Source organism: Callithrix jacchus, chromosome 2 (assembly GCF_049354715.1).
Source record: "Callithrix jacchus isolate 240 chromosome 2, calJac240_pri, whole genome shotgun sequence".
NCBI lineage: Eukaryota > Metazoa > Chordata > Mammalia > Primates > Cebidae > Callithrix > Callithrix jacchus.
The window spans coordinates 53238169-53260088 of record NC_133503.1 but is presented as its reverse complement, the minus strand read 5'-3'; the positions used below and the strand labels follow the sequence as shown (position 1 = coordinate 53260088).

Sequence of the window (21920 nt, the reverse complement as noted above, 5' to 3'; positions counted from 1 at the left end):
AGTTTTCCTGAGGCTACATGTGAGGAAGTGCAGAGAAAAGACCTGTAGAGAGTCAGACCTGTGTTGAAATCTTGGTTCTACCACTTACTAGCGGCATGAATTAATCTTCCTGCATTTCAAGTTCCTTACATATAAAATAGGGAACCATTATACCTATACCTATTAGGGCTGTACTGATGTTAGAGAGAACTATAACCTTTTTGAATTTCAGTTTCTTAATCTATACTATAAAGTATAAAAAAATTAATAAATGATGATGATAACTCCTTCTCAGGATTGATGTGGGGTTAAAAGAAGTAAATCTAGTAGACTGATAGCATAAGTTATTGCGCCTGGCCTATCTGGGGCATCCCTCTACCCCACAACATTTTCTAAATGTAGAAAGAATGGGTTTTCCACTCTTGCTGCTTCTAGTCAGGTTACTTTTCATATAGGCTTGGCATCCATTTGCAGTAGTGCGTCTTGTATTTTTTATTAAAAATCCTTCTCTTTTTTTCCCTAGCCATCATAAGGTATGGCCACAGGTATTTCTGGGTAAGCAGACACAGAGCCCTCCAGAGGGAGACAAGCCCCATCAGAAGGCCTGCTGGGCCCAGGTGGAATCACTATGAATGAGGACATGTCCAGGAACTTATCTTTCTCCTGGTAAATGCCATGGACCAACCCAGACCTGTTTAATTTCTAGGCAAGAAGCAAAATTGAATCCTGCACCACATGCATTTATCTCTTCACTTTTTTTGGCAGGAACCTTGACAAGAATTAATAGATTCACTCAAAGAGGAAAAGACATAGGGGGTACAGTGGAGCTCTTTGTCTTTATGGGGCTTGAAAGAGTGAATCTCTAACAAGTCTAATTTAATATTGGTTTGAGTTAAAGTATCGTAAATTCCAGGACAAGAAGAAGAAACTGGGATGCCACAGAATGTTAGAGATAATTTAATTTAAACTCTTTCACTTAATAGAGAATCTGAGCTCAGGGAGGGGATGATCTGTCCACAGCCATATATCAAACTGCTGCTGGCTGGGCTGAGGGCTAGGGCACCTGACTCTTGGGCCAGTGCTCTGGGCAGGGCTTCCCATCTCTGTCATTCCTTTCTTTTTTTTTTTTTTTTTGAAATAGAGTCTTGCTCTGTTGCCTAGGTTAGAGTGCAGTGGCATGATCTTGGCTCACTGCAACCTCTGCCGCCTGAGTTCAAGCAATTCTCCTGTTTCAGCTTCCCAAGCAGCTGGGATTACAAGCATGTGCCATCACACCCAGCTAATTTTTGTATTTTTAGTAAAGATGGGTTTTCACCATGTTGGCCAGGCTGGTCTCAGACTCCTGAACTCAAGTGATCTGCCTGCCTCAGCCTCCCAAAGTGCTAGAATTACAGGCATGAGCCATTGCGCCCGGCCTCTGTCACTCATTTCTGCACCACTGTCATGATTTCTGTCATATTTACACACCCTCTGCATCATTATCAACATGGTCTTAATATCTGAATCAACTCTATTTTTTATCTTTAAATAAATTTATTTTGAAAGAAAATTGCTGTGAAGAGAAAGCAAGGATCATTTGCCACAAATAAAAGGCAACCATAAAAAATACATGCTATGAAATGAAGAAATACATTTTAAATATATTAAATTTAAAATATAATTTAAATTTTAAATTTAAAAGTTTAAATAATTTAAAAGTTAAAGTTTAGCGAGGTATTGTTCTGTGTGAGGAGACTGTTCACTCTCTCTGTTAAGGAGAGATTTATCATGTTAAAGTGAACGTTAAAGGGAATAGCTTTCTCACCGTAGGAGAGGACTTTTTTAATAAGGTGTTTATGAACCACCTAAAATTGCCTTTCATATTGTGAGTGATCAAGTTGATCAGGAAAGAAAACGTGTTTGCAAGCTTCGAAGGAAATCTAATGCTTGATACTACTTGGGTTAGAAACCCAACTGTGCCATTTACCAGCCAGTGGAACTTGTGCAAGTTATTTACCCTCTTTCTGTTTCCTTACTCACAAAATGGGAATAATAGTGTGTGTATATCATGGAGTTATTACAAGTACTAAATAAGATATACATGTAAAGCCATAGAATGGCACTCAGCATAGAGTAAGCACTCAGTAGCACCACGTATTATTGTAATTATCATTACTAAAACTTAAAGTGGTATTATGCCCTACAGCAGGGTTGCAACCTTTATCTGTAAGGGTTAGATAGCCCATATTTTAGCCTTTGCATTCCTTTCGGTTTCTGTTCAACAATTCAATTTTCCATAGTTCCAAGAAAGCAGGCATATGCATACATAAATGAATGGGCATGGCTCTGCTCCAATAAAATGCTACAAAAATAGGTGGCAGGCTGGTTTTGGCTGGTGGGCCATGGTTTATGCTACAAGGATATAGTTATATGAAACAAAAAACAGGCCAGATGCTTTGTAGACTATTTTTGAGTGAGGTAGCAATCATACTTCATACCTTAGCCCAAATCCCAAACTTTTGAATTCAATTCCATGCACCTGAAATGTAGGTTCTATTCCAGAAACTTTGGTCTCACTACCTTCTATCATCTTAACTGCTGCCCAAATGGCCATGAGACTGAACAGCTCCTGAACTTGAAGTAGAATAAGGTTAAAAGCATGGGCTTGGGAGTCAGAATGACCTGGGTTTGCTGCTCACCCTGCAAAGAGTATTATTTTCTTTTTACACAGTAGGAAATTGCAGCTCAATGAGGTAGAGTAATTTGCCCAATGTCATATAGCCAGCAAATTGACATCAGTTCTACAAACATGAAATTTGGTTCGAATCCAAAAACCCTGGGGCCAGCTGCATGTCATCATGATGCTTCCTTTTCTTGTTTCTAATTTCCATGATAAAGAGGGGGAGAGCTTGAGAAAGATTTAGAATTGGAAATAATGCTGATGGCTTGGGACACCATTTTGCTCTACGGAGGAAGGAGAATGCAGTCCCCAGAGACTATGAGATATAACTGAAAGAGCACAGGGCTAGTTCTGCTTCTGCCCTTACCAGTGAACCTACATGTGTACCTGGGCCAATGTAATGGTAAGAGGCAGCATTTATTGTGTTCATCTTATTTTCTCTTCACAACTCTGAGATTTTAATCCCCATTGTACAGATGAACAAGGTGAGACTCAGAAAGGTCGTTTAAATTACCAGGGTCATAGACCTAGTGAGTGGCGAAGCTGGGATTTGAATGCTAGTCTGTCTGCTTACAAGTCCGGATTTTTCCAATGCAAAACATTCCTCAAGAGTCTACTTTCCTGCCTAGGTAAGTCTACAAATGAGGTTGTACAATGTATGTTCTGTAACTTTAGAATCAGAGGTGACTCATGTTGCAATCTTACCATGTGCTTGGCACTGTGCAAGGCCAGTCCTTCCAAATGACCCTGGGAACTTGGTGCCAGTAGTATTCTCTGTCTACAGATTTGGCAACTGTGGCTCATAGACATTAAGTAACTTGTTCGAAGTCATTCAGCTAGTAAGAAACAGGCTGGGGTTTGAATTCAGGTCAAACCCACTTCAAAACCCATGCTCTTAGTAGGATGACCAAATAGTTTGTCACCCAAACCAGGACACTTTTGAGAGTGAAAGGCACTATCAATAATTATGTCAAGACAGCAGCTCTTGACCACTGTGCTCATCCAAATGGGCTCTTTCTATCCCTCAGGACCACCATCAGTTATAACATGGAGAAGAAACCCATTACATCTGGCACCACCACCATTTTTATTATTACGATTTTCTTAGAAAGCATTGTAGGAAAGAGGTCCTGTGGGAATGAGCCATTTGAAACTTGGTGCTTGAGATTTTTAGAAAGGGGTGAATGTAATTGCCTTGGGAGTTGCTATAAGAAGCAGTAACGGGAACTGGGACCCTCCTCACCTTTCCTGCACTCTCTTGACTGCAGGCACTGGGCGAGAAGGAGAGAAAGATTAAAAGGGAGCTCCAAGGAAATGGAGATAAATGTCTTTAGATTTGATATGATAAGAAGAAGGGCACTTCTTAGACAGAAAAGAGACCAGACCATTATAAGAACAGTCCTTGAAAACACACATACCCTAACCCTAGTATCAAATGGTGACAATGTTGATGGTTGTCTCAACTGTACTCTTGGAGGTGTACTAGGAGGATGTGCTGCTTCAGAATTTTCAGAATTCTACCGTAAGCGCCTTAACTCTTTGAGTAAAGGTTCATTCCTCTAGGAGACCAGTTTTAAAAAGAAACCACCATAGAACCATTTGAGTCCATTATCAGTCATAAAGATAGTGGAGCGTATTACATAGCAAATTTTCTTTTGAATCTTACAGTTGGCTAGGATGTTGGAAAGATGAGTTTTGACAGAGAAATGGGTATAGGGAAGTTTTGGGACCTGGGCTTTTGCCCAGAAAGGGCACCTTAGTGCAGGGTCTTGGGTAACCAGGATCTCAGTGGAGCCTAAATGGTACATGGTAGAGCAAGAGTGCTGCGGAGAAGATGGCAGTGGGAGAGCAAAGTTCACCACTGTAGCATTGACTATGTCAAGTTCCAGGACCAGTGGTTCTGCAGAGAATTAGCAAGGACATGGGAGTCAGAGTGGTACAAGGCAAAGAGGACAGGGAGCTAGGACCCTGGGGTGCTGAGGCCAGCTCTGTTTTCCGAGCAAGTTAATCACCCTGTGATACCTCATCTACCACAGATAAAGCTTGGCTGAAAATGAAATCATCACTAAGGTCTTTTTCAGCTCTAATATCAAATGTGTCTCTAGACTGTGTCACTAAGTGAATCTTGCTGTGCCTAAGTGGGTGGCTTAGAGCTAAGAGGCTCGTGACTGGAGAGCAGGCATGACCTGAGCCACTGATCTCTCCCCTCCACATTACCCCTTCTTCTCACCTTAATTCTCTTGATGAGCAAGGGAGCTTTTAGCCTCTCCTTCTCTCATTTATCCTTTTAAGCAAGAGAGGAGGGAGGCTGGGTAAAGGTTTCCGGTAGTTCTTTCTCTCAGGATCCCAGGAGGGAAAAGATCAGAAATTAGCTGAGAGAGAACTGAGAAAAGTTAAGGTCCTAGACTCCTAACTGAAGCAAGGATAAAATCTCATGTGGAGATGGCCTGAGGACTGTCTACAGCCTAAGAGAACACACTGGGTCACACGGCTAAGACGTTTAGCCTCTTGGCGCTTTGGTATTTTTCATCTTTAATGGGGACACAGGGGTATAATAATATTTAATGGACATCTATGTTGACAGTAACTAGGCTGGGTGCTTTAAGTGTTATCTCATTTAATCTTCACAACAACCTTTCAAGGGAAATATTATCTTCATCTTACGGTGGAAAATCCAGCAGTGTAGAGGAGATAAATCACATGCCCAGTTATGCAGTTCAGAAGTAGTAAAGCTGGGCTGGGCATGGTGGGTCACACCTGTAATCTGAGCACTTTGGGAGGCCAAGGCAGGTGAATCACCTGAGATCAGGAGTTTGGGACTAGCCTGCCCAACATGGTGAAACCTTGTCTCTACTAAAAATACAAAAATTAGCTGGGCGTGGTGGCATGTGTCTGTAGTCCCAGCTACTCAGGAGGCTGAGACAGGAGAATTGCTTGAACTTGGGAGGTGGAGGTTGCAGTGAGCCAAGATCACACCACTGCACTCCAGCCTGGGCACCAGAGTGAGACTCCCTCTCAAAAACAAACAACAAACAAACAAACAACAAAAAAATGAAGTAGTAAAGCTGGGATGCACACCAGGTCTGCATGACCCCAAAATTCTCGTGCCATTTCTGAGAAGTCTGATTTCACCATTCTTCTGGCTCACTCAGGAGGCTCTGGTGTAGAGGATGGGGAAAGGAGCTGACTGCCTCAGTCCAGGTCTCGTTTATTAATTAGTCTGGCAGTTGGGGCAAGTTACTTAACCTTTCTGAGTTTTAGTTTCCTCATCTACATAAAATGGAAGATTAGACTAGTTCTTACCTCAAATATTTGTTGTGATGATTAAGTAAAATTACCTATAGTGGGTTTAAGCGTCTATGGCAAAGGCTCCATAAATTTTAGCTCCTATTATTAGTAATATTCTTCTTCTTCTTCTTCTTTTTTTTTTTGAGACAAAGTTTCATTCTGTCACCCAGACTGGAGTGCAGTGGCACGATCTCAGCTCACTTCAACCTCTGCCTCCTGGTTCAAGCAATTCTCCTGCTTTAGGTGTTACCTCATTTAATCTTCACAACAACCTTTCAAGGGAAATATTATCTTCATTTTACGGTGGAAAATCCAGCATTGTAGAGGAGATAAATCACCTTCCCACTTATGCAGTTCAGAAGTAGTAAAGCTGGGCTGAGCATGTCTCCTGGATAGCTCCTGGGTAGCTGGGATTACAGGTGCCTGCAACCAGCTAATTTTTGTATTTTTAATAGAGATGAGGTTTTGCCATGTTGGACAGGCTAGTCTTGAACTCCTGACCTCAGGTGATCTGCCCGCCTTGGGCTCCCAAAGGGCTGGGATTACAGGTGTGAGCCACCGCACCTGGCCAATAATATTATTATTCCTAAATTGTATGCAAACCACATGCAAATAAATCCTATGGTTCCCCTGAATTTGTGGTTGGGTGGGGTCTTCCAATAAATTCCTGGTGGCTTCAGGTGCCACTAGTGAAAGCTAATAAGTCATCCCACCATGATCAGAAAAGCCATCCTGATCCCAGCACTTTAGGAAGCTGAGGTGGGAAGATCACTTCAACCCAGGAGTATGAGACCAGCCTGGACAACATCATGAGACCCTGTCTACACACACACACACACACACACACACACACACACACACACAGCTGGATGTTGTGAAATGCACCAGTGGCTCCATCTACTTGGGAAGCTGAGGTGGGAGAATTTCTTGAGCTCAGGAGGTCAAGGCTGCAGTGAGCTGTAATTGTGCCACTGCACTCCAGGCTGGGCGACAGAGCGAGATCCTCTCTCTCTCTCTCTCTCTCTCTCTCTCTCACACACACACACACACACACACACTCTAAAGAAAAACCATCCTGACATTTCCACAATTCACAAGGAGGGTTTACAATATTTCATCATTTGATCAATACCCTTGAAGCAGGGAACACAGATATGCTAACCATCTTCTTCATGTAAGTATTGAGTCACACGGATATTAGTGAGACAGAAATCTTAAAAATTGTTGTAGAGACAGGGTCTTACTATGTTGCCCAGGCTAGTCTTGAACTCCTGTATTCAAGTGATCCTCCCGACTCAGTCTCCCAAATTGTTAGGATTATAGGTATGAGCCATCATGCCTGCCCCCACTTTTTAAAAATTCCCAAGCCCAGACCTTTTATCTACTGTGTCACAGAGAATAAAAGTGGGTGAATTTTAAGGAGAACTGGGTCTCAGTTATATATATAGGTTTATAAATATGTGTGTGTGTGTGTGTAAATATATGCATATATATCTGCATATGAATAGAGAAATGGCTATACTAATGAGGAAAGGGCAAAGAATAGGACCTGGAACTTTCCTGATGCAGGAAGGGATACATTCAAGCTAGGCTTCATGCCTGTCCCCTCTACGATTTTTAGAAATTTAATTTCTGGATTACAACTCAGAGTGACTTGCCGACTCTAACTAATTCAGCTCCTGGGCTGTGTGTACCAGGACCAGGCCAAGTTCATTCCCTTCCCTCCGGCTTTCTCCAGGAACTGGCGTCCATCAAACCCCATTGGGGATTTGTTGAAATGCACTCACCTTGGAGTGTTCCCTTCAAAAAGCTTACTCAGTATGGGCTGCAACTGATCTCTAGGAGCCAACAGGCTTGGTGTTGAGCACGAGGCTTTGGGAGGCGATAATAAACATGTTTCCACGTCCCAGCTGCCTGTTTGGCTACCTAGGTGCCTGCCTGCTGTTCCCACCCAAAACTCTGCTAGGCCTTGCTGGCTGTAGAACAGCGGCGTGCTCTCCTGTTCATTCCACGACACAACAGCGGCCTCTTGTGGCCATCACCAGAGCTACAGGCATTACTGTCTGGTTTCTCGTGGGTTTCAGGGTTTTCCTCATTCCTTCCATTTATACTTAGATCTACTGTTTGCCAGGCATGGTTCTAGAGACTATGGACAGAGCAGTGAGCAAAACAAAATCCTTGCTTTCCTAAGGGTGGGCCAGGTGGCCCTGAGAAGTGCCTCATGGCCAGTGTGGGGGCTTTGGCTTTTATTCTGAGAAGTCGTTGGAAGTTTCTGGATAGAAGAGTAGCACAATCTGACTCAAAATAAATAAATAAGTAAGAAAAAGAAAAAACCCATGCTTTTGCCTGAGTCCTGTCCCTGGAGATTTTGATGAGATTGGTCTGAGACCTGGCCTGGGATTAGAATGTCTAAAACTCTCCAGGTGTTTCTAATGTGCAGACAAGATCACTCTGGCTTTCGGGTAGAGAATGGACTAAAGGGGCCAAGGGAAGCAGCAGGAAGTATAGTTGGGAAGCTTTTGCTGTAATAGAAGTGAGAAGTGTGGCTGGCTCAGACCCCAGTGGAAGCAGTAAAGGGAAGCAGTGAGATTCTGGATTTATCTTAAAGGTAGAACTCTCAAGCTTTGCTGATGGATTGGATGCAGGGTGTAAGAGAAAGTGAAAAGTCAGGATGACTCCCAGACTTTCACTCCAAGCAACGGAAAGGAGGCAGTTTCCATTTGCTAAGGTGGGGAAGACTGCAAGAGTACCAAGTTTTACCAGAGAGGGGAATCAGGAGTTCGAATTCGTACATGTTAAGTTTGAGATGCCTATTTGAGATCCAAATAGAGATGCTGAATGGGTCAAGTTCAGGAGAAATGTTCAGGCTGGATATCTAATTTTATGTGCCATCAGTGATTGATAGACAGTATTTAAAGCCTCATGGCTGGATGAGATCAGTTAGAGAGGAAGCAAAGATAAGAGAGAGGTCTAGGGGAGCCCCTAGGGCACTCCAGTATAGGAAGGAAGTAGGCAGAAAGCCAAGGGTAAGTGGTGTTCCAGGAACCCAAGTGAAAAAGTGTTTTAAGAATGAAGGAGTTAATGATAGTCATGAGCTGCTGACTGGTTAAGTAAGATGAGTACTGATAACTGACCACTGGAATTAGCAGCATGGAGGTCACGGAAGATCACAATGTCAGGGGAGGGTTTGGGAGAGGGGCAAGACCCTCTTTGTAGACTGGGAGGAGGAGATTTTGAGACAGAGGGAACAAAAATTCTTTCAAAAAATTTCACTGCAAAGTGAGGGTGTTGGAGAATAGAATCAAGAAAGGGTTATTTATTTATTTTTTAATATGAGAGAATTAGTATGCTTATATCTTTGTTGGGAGAGATCCTCCAGCACAGGAAAAAGAGAGTAGATACTTTAATAGAAACAAACATTTATTAAGCACATTTTTATGTCCATGGCAGTGTGTTTAATGCTGCACATAAATTATTTTTCCTCAAATTTCTTTCTCACTACAATCCTATGAGGAGGTTTTATTATTATCATTATTTTTAACTTTTAATTTTTGCAGGTACATAATAAGTATATATATTTATGAGTTACATGAAATATTTTGATTCAGGCATGCAATACGTAGTAATCATATCAGGGTAAATCCCTTTATGCATTTATTCTTTGTGTTACAAATAAGCCAGTCATACTCTTTTAGTTATTAAAGAATATACAACTAAATTATTTTTGACTACAGTCACCTGTTGTGCTAGCAAATACTAAGTCTTATTCATTCTTTCTATGTTTTTATATCCATTAGTCATCCTTACTTCCCTCGTCCCCCACTACCCTTCCCAACCTCTGGTAATTGTCCTTCTGCTCTCTCTCTCTCTTTTTTTTTTCCTGAGACAGAGTCTTGCTCTGTTGTCCAGGCAGAGTGCAGTGGCATAATCTTGGCTCATTGCAACCTCTGCCTCCTGGGTTCAAGTGATGCTCATGCCTCAGCCTTCCAAGCAGCTGGGATTACAGGCAATGCCACCACACCTAGCTAACTTTTGTATTTTTAGCACAGATGTGGTTTTGCTACATTGGCCAGGCTGGTCTCAAACTCCTGGCCTCAAGTGATCCTCCCACCTTGGCTTTCTAAAGTGCTGGGAGTATAGGCGTGAGCCACCACCCCTGGTCCATCCTTCACTCTTTATCTCCGTGAGTTCAATTGTTTTAATTTTTAGCTTCCACAAATAAGTGAGAACATGCAAACTTTGTCTTTCTGTGCCAGGCTTATTTTACTTAACATAATGATTGAGGAGGCTCTATTACTATCTTCAATTTCTAGACAAAGAAGCCTAAATTTGAGAAACAAACTAACATTTCCATAGACACATAGCCAATAAAATGAGAGAGCAGAGGTTCCACCCTGGAATCCCCTTCAGAGCTAGAGTCCTTAATACCTGCTCTGCACAGGCCAGCCATCGGCATTCCTGCATTTGGGATGCCCTTTTAAATGACTGAATTTTTGGTTAGAAGGAATGAAATGACTCAAAAGAGCATCAAAGAAATTGACAATCAAAAGTAATCATGACTACAGCACTATTTTATAAAGTCTCCAAGTGTCTAGAGAAGCTTCCACAATTATTTTGCTCTTTACTCTGTCATCCCAAACACAGTGCTGCTGTTGCACAGAGCTGTTTACTGCCTGGAACATCCTTGGGCACTCAACCTGACCATGCTTATAGTGATGTACATGTCTGCAGGGCACAGCCTGACAGATTCCATTAAGCACACCCACTCCTTTGTTGCCAGCCTTGTTGCTCAGATGTACTCCCTTCCTCTTCCTCAGACCCACCCCTCTCCACACTAGGCGGCATGACCTTTCCAGCACAGTGTCTGCTGATAGACACTGCTGGAACAGTTTATATCCTTGGTAAGAAGCCAAAAGAAATAGTAGCTATAATAAGTTGAATAGTGTCTCCCTCATCCAAATTTCATGTCTACCTGGAACCTCAGAATGTGACTTTATTTAGAAATAGGTTCTTTGCAGGTATTATTAGTTGAGGCGAGGTTATACTGGATTAGGGTGAGCCCTACTCCAGTGACTGTGCATTCTTATAAGAAGAGAAAACAGAGACACAGACAGACCCTCCGGGAGAACATGTGACAACGAAGACAGACACTGGAGTGATGCAGCTACAAGCCAAGAAATGCCAAGGATTGTTGGCAACACCAGAAGTGAGGAAGGATGCTTCCCTAGGGCCTTCAGAGAGAACATGGCCCTGTCAAAGTCTTGATTCCGGAAGTCCAGCCTCCAGACTAGTGAGAGTACATTTCTGCTGTCTTGAGCCATCAGCTCTGTGGTAATTTGGTATGGTAGCCCAAGGCAATTAACATAGTACCCATTGGTCAGAACTTGGCAGTACACCTGTGAAGGATTTTGTGGTACCCTCATGTGCCATGTACATCAATTAGTGCTGCACTGGATTGAGATCACCATTAAGAATGCATTAAAGAGAGGCACAGAATGATACATTTGGGAGGATCTTTGGAGATAATGTAGTTCAGCCAGCTTATTTTAAAGATGTGGAGAGTAAAGTCCAGGTAGGGTAAGGGGCTTGTCCAAGGTCACACAGCTATTTAATTGCAGGCCCCATACAGGTTTGGTTCATTCTGCATCCCCTGTAACCTGGAATCCTGCTTGGATGTAGGTGCTCAATAAACATTTGTTGAATAAATGAATGAATATAATGCAAATGCATGATCTCCAGCTCAAGATTCCTTAAAAAAATGTTCTCATGATACTTGCTAAGAGTAAAATTAACATCACTTTGTTTAAGTTGGCAATTACTTTTCTTTACATACTCAGGCTGATAGCTAGCAGCTATGAATTGATTTCATATTGTTGAAAATATGAAGGTTTCTTGGAGACTTAGCTAGAGAAAATTTCTTATATTGAAGCTGAATGTTTTGAAGTTTTCCCTTTATCATCTATAAAAAGGACTTTCTTGTCCCATTGGACATTCCTCTTAAATAAATTGCTGAGTTTCTTAAAAAAAAAAAAGTGCCACCTAAAATTTACTTATACCAATCCATTGACTCTAGTTATATTTAGCCTCAGGCCTTGGAGATAAATTTTGACTGGTTGTTCACAAGGACAAAGGCAACATAATGAATAGTCACCATTTATTTGGGAACTATTATATGCCAGATATTAAGCACTTTGTTACATATCACCAGTCTTCACAATAAAGATTAATGATAACTTTTACAGTATTGATTATTCCTTTGTTGTCCAGTAAGACAGCCACTAGCCTTGTAAGAAGCTCTTTTTGGAGGCCGACATTAGCAGTGACATGCTCATGGTTTGGCAAACATATAGGAGGATGCTATTCAAAGTTTTGAAACTGTGAAGAACTTACCTTGCAGATGAAGTCCTTCAAGTGTGCTATGACATATCTACAGAGATGTTTGTAAAAGCAAAAGATTGGAAACAAACATCTAAAATGTCCATCAAGAGGGGTTGGCTAAAGAGTGCATTCCATTAATAGAATGCCAGCAAACCACTCAAAAGACTCAAAAGAATGAGGTAGGCCCAGCCCGCTTGTTGGCTGCCAACCTGCCAGGGCAGTCCGCGGAGCAGTGGCGTGCAGAGCGGTGGCTGACCGCCTCCAGGGGCTAAGCGATGGACCTTGTACTCAGTGTTGCAGATTATTATTTTTTACACCATACATATATCCAGCTACATGGCCAGAAGATGACATCCTCCGACAAGCTATTAGTCTTCTGATTACAGCAAATGTTGGTGCTTACATCCTTTATTTCTTCTGTGCAACATTGAGCTATTATTTTGTCTTTGATCATGCATTAATGAAACATCCACAATTTTTAAAGAATCAAGTCCGTCGAGAGATTAAGTTTACTGTACAGGCATTGCCATGGATAAGTATACCTACTGTTTCACTGTTCCTGCTGGAGATAAGAGGTTACAGCAAGTTACATGATGACCTAGGAGAGTTTCCATATGGATTGCTTGAACTCGTTGTTAGTGTAATATCTTTCCTGTTTTTCACTGACATGTTCATCTACTGGATTCACAGAGGCCTTCATCATAGACTGGTATATAAGCACCTACATAAACCTCATCATGTTTGGAAGATTCCTACTCCATTTGCAAGTCACGCTTTTCACCCTGTCGATGGCTTTCTTCAGAGTCTACCTTACCATGTATACCCTTTTATCTTTCCATTACACAAGGTGGTTTATTTAAGTCTGTACATCTTGGTTAATATCTGGACAATTTCCATTCATGATGATTTTCGTGTCCCCCAAATCTTACAGCCATTTATTAATGGCTCAGCTCATCATACAGACCACCATATGTTCTTTGACTATAATTATGGACAGTATTTTTACTTTGTGGGATAGGATTGGAGGCTCATTCAAAAATCCTTCCTCCTTTGAGGGGAAGGGACCACTCAGTTATGTGAAGAACATGACAGAAAAAAAGTGCAGCAGCCATGCAGGAAATGGTTGTAAGAATGAAAAATTATTCAATGGAGCGTTTACGAAGACTGAATAGATTATTGCCCAATTATTCTTAAGTAAGGACGAAGAAGGGAATATAATATTTCTTTTTTTTTAACAAGGAAAAAATAATCTACATACATCCAGGATACATAGCAAGTAAATGGTATCATTTGGAAATCAGCATTGTGGGTACTGCTGAGGAATGGTCATAAGCATAGGTCAGGAGAAGATGCTGTGACCACCAGGATTTTAATCTCATGCTTAAAATGCCACATGTTGTCCAGGGGACAACTTGTGTCTTTCTAGCAGCAGATCTGTAGTTTGTATAGTCTCAACTACAATTTTAAATAAGATAGAGAATAAATTATTGAGGGGACTAGGCTATATCCATTTGCCTTAATCCACTCATTTTTGTTAAGAATCATTGTGCTTGATAATACCAAGACTAAGCACCATTCAAGAAATACTAATATAAAGCCTGTTTCTTGTTTCAGGAGAGGTTAATTCTTCAATATTGGTATGAGAATGATGACTTGTAGTACTTTATTCAAGTCAAAACATCAGTGTGGAAAAAAAAATTCTGATACATTAGTGGCTATGTAAATGACCTAATTGATGGCAGGTATAATAAGACTATCATCTTCTATACATAGGAGGCTCATTTTCTGGGCACAGTGTCCCCTATTACATTTTACTGATGAATAAATAAATTGGAATTTAAAAATATCGACACCACCATGATTGAATCCAGATCTGGGATTATGTAACTAAACATTGTGATGGTTATTATTTAAAACCATTATTTAATAAGTAAAACTATATGAATCTGGATGTATTTAGGAGAAATTTGATGCCCAGATAATATATTAGGCATTACTGATTGTTTAAATTGATGCACTGCACTTTTGATATTTCAAAGTTACAAACCTTGTGATTTTTTTATAAAAGGAAATAATTGCCAAATACCTAGGCCCATTGCTGATGATTAGTTTTAAAATCATATTCCTCCTCTTCTCCCCTCACTTTTCCCTACTTCCTGTGCAAAAAAGATTTAACAAATACTTTCAAGGAAATGTGTGTTGCAACATAAATATATTGTAAAAATATAGTTTGTAAAGGCATTCTATAAGCTATTTATGTAAAATCAATAAAAGTTGACCATTATAATTAAAAAAAAAAAAAATGAGGTAGATCTATGGGTACTGGTATGGAAAAATGTCCAAGATAATAGGATCTGTAGAGTACAGTCACATTTGTATAAAAATATAATTATATAGAATATATATAGGAAGGGAGCTGGGAAGTAAAGATGGTATATTATTTGTATAAAAGAAAGACAGTTATGGAGAATATACAGAGAGAGGAAAGAAGGGAGGGAGAAAATTCCTGGAAGGATGTATAAAATACTGCTAATATATGGGTAGTATAACTAGGGAGCTAGAGGTGGGAGGCAAAGAAGAGTGTTGCTTTTTTAATCTAAAAACCTTCTACACTGTTCATATTTTTAAACAATGTGTATGGATTAAATTTATGATTTAAAACTGAGTTATTTAAAAATGATAAGAAAGTAGAGGGTATTTGACTTATCATTAATATCCCTGGGGGCTGCAAAGATACCACAAAGAAACCACCCAAGCTTATTTCTGCACTGATGTTCAGAAATTCTTAAGAAGTTGGCTCTTAGCATAATGTATACTGATATATGAAAGCTCAGGTTAATAACATGCTCAGAATAGACCAGGGATAGCAGCACCGAACACATTCAAAGTGGAGTTGGCCAAGCTGTTAGAGGAAAGATGTTCCAGAGAGCAAATGTTGGGCAGATGGATGGTGCAAGATGCTTCCCAAAATGTTACCAAGTCTCAAAAGGATACAGTAAAATGTAATATGTAACATGAATTCTTAATTTACAAGGGGCCTCTTTTTCTCTTAAGGAAACACTTCCAAATATTTCCTCCTGCTGTTAGTGCTAATTTGTGAGCCATTAGATAGTAAGCTATTCAATCATAGAGTGACCCTAATGTTTGCTGATGGTTTTCTCTGACCCTGGCATTTTAGCCCTCACAACAACCTGATGAAGTAGGATTTTCACAAATAAGTGAAGTGATAAAGTAGTAAAGTAACTTGTCTAAGGTCACTTGGGGAGCAGATAGGGGAGTCCTCCTTTGACCTTCCTACTTGCTAAGGTATGTGTATCTCAGCATTCTAGAGAGGGGAGGGTCCCTTAGGCATCATCTTAGTTTACCAGTAGTGGCCAAGGTGTGCCTAGGACTCAGGTATCCATTCCCAGCGGGAGTTCTTTCACCCTAACCATCTTCCCCTTAGATCTTTCATATGTACATGGATGTCTTGGACAATGTTGAGTGGAATTTAATTGAGTATGTTATATGTCCAGTAATGTAATAGAACTCTAATAATGAGGTTCCTTTCTGAAACCCGCACTCCCCTAACCTGAATACCCATTTTATTTTTGCCCTTAACCTGAATACCCATTTTATTTTTGCCCTTTTCTCATGTCCTTGAGCACCACTTGTTAATTCCATAGTCTACGAAAGATGGGTTACTGAGGCACCACTTACTTTCACTTCATCTAAACCAAAAATACATATAAAAGCAAAGGTTCATTATTTAGCTTTCTTCTAATGCACATTTTGAAGTGTAGCACTGATCATGCCACTCCTCTCTTTAAAACCATTTAATTTGTTCATAGAATGAAAAGAAATTCTTAGCCTCAGCTTACAAGGGGGCCCTACAATTGGCTCTGGCCCACTCTGCAATATCGGGTGCCATGCTGGGTTTTTTTTTTTTTGAGATGGAGTTTCGCTCTTGTTACCCAGGCTGGAGTGCAATGGCGCTATCTCGGCTCACCGCAAACTCCGCCTCCTGGGTTCAGGCAATTCTCCTGCCTCAGCCTCCGGAGTAGCTGGGATTACAGGCATGCGCCACCGTGCCCAGCTAATTTTTTTTTTTGTATTTTTAGTAGAGACGGGGTTTCACCATGTTGACCAGGATGGTCTCGATCTCTTGACCTCGTGATCCACCTGCCTTGGCCTCCCAAAGTGCTGGGATTACAGGCGTGAGCCACCGCACCCGGCCCATGCTGGTCTTTTTTTGTCACCCCTTCACCTTAGCTCTTATATTTTATGGCCTTTGCACATGCTTTTATATCTGCCTGGAACATTTTCCCCCTGAGCATCTCCTTCACAGGAATGAGCTAAAAGACTACTACTTTGCAGAGGCCTTCTCTGAGCCTCTGGGTAGCCTTTGAGACTCTTGTAACACTTGTACTTACTTGATCATGACATGTCTTCCCCAGAAGATTCTGGCCTCCAGAAGGGCAGGGAGTACATTTATCTTACCACTCTGGGCTTAGTTGTCAGCAAGCAGCCTGGCATGTGCTAGGTGCCCTATTAATAGTTGTTGATTAAATAAACAAGAGGAGAGGAAAATCTATACAATATACATAACAGAGCACAGAAAGCCTAATAGGTTTACACATCTATGATTGCAAAGCTTATCACGATTTTATATTCAGATATAATAACACATGTTTATAATCATACACCCAAGTTACTGACAAAGACTCTGTTCAGTGTGTTGCCAGAGAGGGTAGTACTGAAATTCATTGGAAAACTATTTCTGATAAAATGTTCAAATTGAAAAATGTCTTCTTCCAATGGGAATATTAACTATCTGAAAAAAACAAAACACTTAGCAAATACCTATCGATGCCAGATAAAATGTTACTATATTTGAATTAATGTAAGTTGTATTTATACATTTTTATATTGCAGATAGATACATTTTATTTTTCTCAGTTTTACGCAGTCCCCAGGAGGTTCATGGATAAGAAAATAAATGAGGCTGTGTGTGGTGACTCACACCTGTAATCCAAGCACTTTGGGAATCCAAGGTGGACAGATCACCTGAGGTCCAGCCTGGCCAACATGGTGAAACCCTGTCTCTACTAAAAATATAAAAATCATACAGGTGTGGTGGTTGGGCGCCTGTAATCTCAACTACTTGGAAGGCTGAGGCACGAGAATCGCTTGAACCCAGGAGGCAGAGGTTGTAGTGCGCCAAGACTGCACTCCAGCCTGGGTGACAGAGTGAGACTCTGTTTCAAAAAAAGAAAGAAAATAAATGAACTTCTTTCTCCATTAGCATGTTCAAATGGCTTGCCCATAAATTCCAATATTTTTTCTCAGCATAAAGTGGTAAAATCTTCAGTCTTTTACCTACTTCCTTTGTGTTCCGGAAGAGCCAAGTAGCATATTACCTTCATATTCATCAAGTAAAAAGGTACATTGAGGCCTAGATCCTAAATGATTTCTTTAAGTTCACATTATTTATCAGTTTTCACCCATCTTCTATGTCTGATGATGTAACAAATATTTAGTGATTGCCACCTTGGTGCCAGGGTCTGTTTTAGCTGCTGGGAATATAAGATAGGTAAGGTCCCTGTTTTCATGGAGCTCATGTTTTAGATGGGGAAACAGAGAATAAACAAGAAAACAAATAAATAAAAAGTAATATCAAATAGCAACAAATACTATGATGAAAATAAAAGAAAAATGAAAAAGAGGGTATTAAACCCTCATTCTAACCCCATCCTAGGAACACCTACTTTAGTATGGCCAGGGAGGCCTCTCTGAAATGGTGATAACTAAGCTGAGATATGAATGACAAGAAACCAGTCAAGGGAACATCTGGGGTAGATCACTCCGGACAGAGGGGCAGCATGAAAAAGGTTTTGAGGTGGGAGCACACTTGGTGTGTGTCTTAGAGGAACAGCAAGGAGGCCAGGGTGGCTGGGATATAATGGGTGAGGTGAAGAACGCTAGGCAATGAGTTTGGACCCATAGGAGAGAGCCAGGTCATACTAGCATCACTTAGGCCATGGCAAGGACAATGGATTTTCTTCTGAATTTTTTTTTCAGTGAGGATAAATGCTGTGGAGTATAAGCAGAGGGTAACATGAAATGATTTATTACTTTGACAGTTCATTCCAGTGGCAGTGTGGAGAATGGATGACCTGGGGAGAAAAGTGGAAGCAGGAAGCTTGGTAAGGACCATCAAATAGTACATGCGAGAGATGGCAGGGTCTTGGGCTAGGATGGTGTCAGTGGAGGTAGGGAGTAGTGGATAGCCTGCACATACGTTTTTTGAAGCAAGACAATAGGATTTGTGGACATAATGAATGTGGAGAGTAAAGCAAATAGAGTCAAAGATGTTGCTTTTGCTTAAGCAAATGAGATGATGGTGTCATTTACTGAGAGAAGATGGCAGGGGAGAAACTGGATTTTGTATTATCACGGAAACAAATAAAAAATTTTATATTTGACATATGAATTTTGAGATGCCATGAGAGATGTCTCGCTAAGTGGAGATGCTAAGTAGGAAGGCATTATATCTACAAGTCTGAAAGGCTACATTTGGAGCTGGAATATACCTTTGGGAGTCTTCAGTGTGAGGATGGCGTTTAAAACTTTGGAAGTGGGTAATGTCACCAAGGAAGAGTGCTATGGAGAAGAGGCGGCCATACCTCCCAAGCCTTTATTCTTAATTGTCACATCAACTGATGGACATAGTCAGAGACCACAGAGCAAGTTCATTCCTGTTCCATTAAGTGCAGCACATATTGTCTTTTCTATGTGAAAGGTGTTACCCTAAGATACAGAAGCTACAAAAATAGGTGACTAATATATGATGTCATCTGTCAAGTTGCTAAAAAAATAGATAAGGAGAGAACAATTCTAATAGAAAAGGTGGAATACCGTAAGGTATTTGCAAGGAAGTGGGGAGGATCTTCAAAAGGTAGATTTGGGAAGACAGGATGAGAACAGAGCTTGGAGGGTCAAAAAATTAGATTTTTCATGCTTCAGAGAGAACAGGGCACCATTGAAGATTTCTGATTTCCATGATCAGATTAACACCTTTCCTTCTGCATCTATGACTAATTTATCCTCCCATGTATAGCTCAAGTCTTACCTAGTCCACAAAGCATTGCCCATTCTCTGCTCACATACTCACTTATCATCTTTAAGTCCTCCTGCATTTATTATCTAGTGCTAATCCATTTAGCACTTTACACACTCTCTTTCAGATGGTTTATGACAGGAGCATCTTATTTTCTCAACTGGTCTGTAAATTCCTTCTCAGCAGGATCTAACTTAAATCCATAGCTCGGGCTCATGGCTCTGAACACAAGCCCTCAAATAATGCCTACTGCGTTAAGTATCACCTCTTCAGGGAATTCTTCTCTGACCAAATGAGGATCTTTCATTCTAGGCTCTTATAGAATCATTTCCTTTAGCACACTGCTCAGTTTTAAACTATACACTCCGTATGTGACTACGTGAATTGGATTTGCTTTCCCATAGGCTATAACTCCCCAAAGAGCAGAGACCATGTCTAGTTTTGCTTGTAGTAGTGTTCCCAGTTTGTGTGCAACAAACATCTGCTAAAAATTAAATGAACAGGCATGAACTTAGGTGTTCAAAGCATAAAGAGGCTTTAGAAGAGCAGCCTCAGGAATGGTCCAACTGTCTGCTTACAGTTTCTGAAAGAGGAGTGAAATCCACAATGAAAAACTACTACATAAGAGGGAGTGTCTTCTGATGAACTCCCTTCTGCTTAGGGACAAACTATTTCCCAGAGGGTTGCTCTTCTATGTGAATAAAGTCCCTTAAAGACTGATTTATCATCACTTAGGACACTTGAGTCCTCCCTGTGGCATAGCTGAGTTGGAGGCAAAGCAGAGTGTTCCCAACTGTCAGGAAGAATAAGCATGCTGGCAGCAGCCTCAGATCCTCTAGGCAGATGGAGTGACATATGTGTATTTACATATATATATTTCCTAATCAATAGGTTCCAGCAAAAACATGAAAACTTAAGAACATGAATGGAATTTAAGGGGCTCTGAAGAAGTTTAATTCCTTAAAGAAAATTAGGGACGGGTGCAGTGGCTCACGTCTATAATCTCAGCACTTTGGGAGGCCAAGGCAGTCGGATCACCTAAGTTCCAGCCTGGCCAACATGGTGAAACCATGTCTCTGCTAAAAATACAAAAGTGAGCCAAGCATGGTGGTATGCACCTGTAGTGCCAGCTATTCGGGAGGCTAAGGCAGGAGAATCACTTGAACCCGGGTGGTGGTGGTTGAGCCTAGATCACACCAGCCTGGGCAACAGAGTGAGACTCCCTTTCAAAAAAAAAAAAAAAGAAAAAAAGAAAAAGGAAATTAGGGTAAATGTTTTTTTGCTGCAGATGATTTTAGGAATAAAAACTAAAAATACTCTTGAATTATCAAACTTTCCCCACTAAATATGTAAATCTTCTTTTCCAAATTAGGTACTTCTAGCATTTCTTCTGAGAAATGCATTTCTAGGGCCAGCCAAAAGGAGCTCTGAAATCTTCTAAACATATTTTTGCCCTCCTTGCCCCCCTCTCCCGCCTGCTTTGTGATTGTCTCCGTTCAGTAGACACACAGGCCTATTTCTTCTGCTCCTCCAACATGCTGACCTTGCCATTGCTCTTTCCTCTGCCTGAGTATCCCTCCTAATTTTTGAATGTCTGGCTCCTCATAATTTGGGTCTCAGCACAATGCCCTTTTTGAAGAGGTTTCTCTGATCCCCAGTGAATAGATATACACTGCCATTCACTGTCTGTCACTGTGGAGTCCCTGGATTATGGAAGAACGCTTGGCACATAGCAGGTGGTCAGTAAATACCTGTTAATGAATACATAGGTTAAGAAAAGCCAACTATACCCCAGCAGAATCTGATAACCTGTCTGCTGCTTGAGCTATGTGTACTAGAGACAACAGAAATGATGACTTGAAGATTTAGCCTAGCGTTTATTGCTTCTAATTCTTGTTTTGTTCATGTATGTGATCGTTTTTAAGGAATATGGTTTCCCATTTTATCCACCTGAGAACATTTTGTTCCTGTAATTCATGTGAAGATGACCTTATCACACACTGCTTGTTACCCACAACCACCATTCTTCCTTTCTTAATTACAGAAGCCCAAACTTTGGGACAATGTATCCAGTTAAAAATAAACATGTTCCTCTCGTAGGCTTTCTTACAGCTACAACAGGTAGCCATGTCTCCTGGTTTTGGCCACTGCATAGCAGAAGTTGCCTTAGGCTTTGGGAAAGCTATCACTTTCTTGATAAAAAGGTGCAAACTCATCTGCTGTGTCCTTTGACCTTCTAACCCTCTCCCTGTCTGGAATGTAGACACGAAGCTGGAGGTAAAGGTGTCGTCCTGTGTAGCAGGTGCTGTCATTGCTCTGCCCACACAGGCTTCCTGTTGAAAACTCCTGTGAGTCTCCATCCGAGGGCTTTTGATAGTTATAGGATCATGCTGAGCCTGTAGAATGCAGGCTGAAAGTGCCAGGGGGGTTATGACCCTGCGAGCAGCCCTTACCTAATGACAGATGGAAGCTGGTGGATAAATATCCCAGCTCTTTGGCCTTGAGGTGGGACAATTC

The 21920-nt window shown here is 41.0% G+C and overlaps 1 pseudogene; it reads left to right on the top strand.

Moving 5' to 3' along the window:
• Nucleotides 1–12486: 12486 nt before the first annotated feature.
• Nucleotides 12487–13931, top strand: LOC100392016 (lathosterol oxidase pseudogene; annotated as a pseudogene).
• Nucleotides 13932–21920: the final 7989 nt, after the last annotated feature.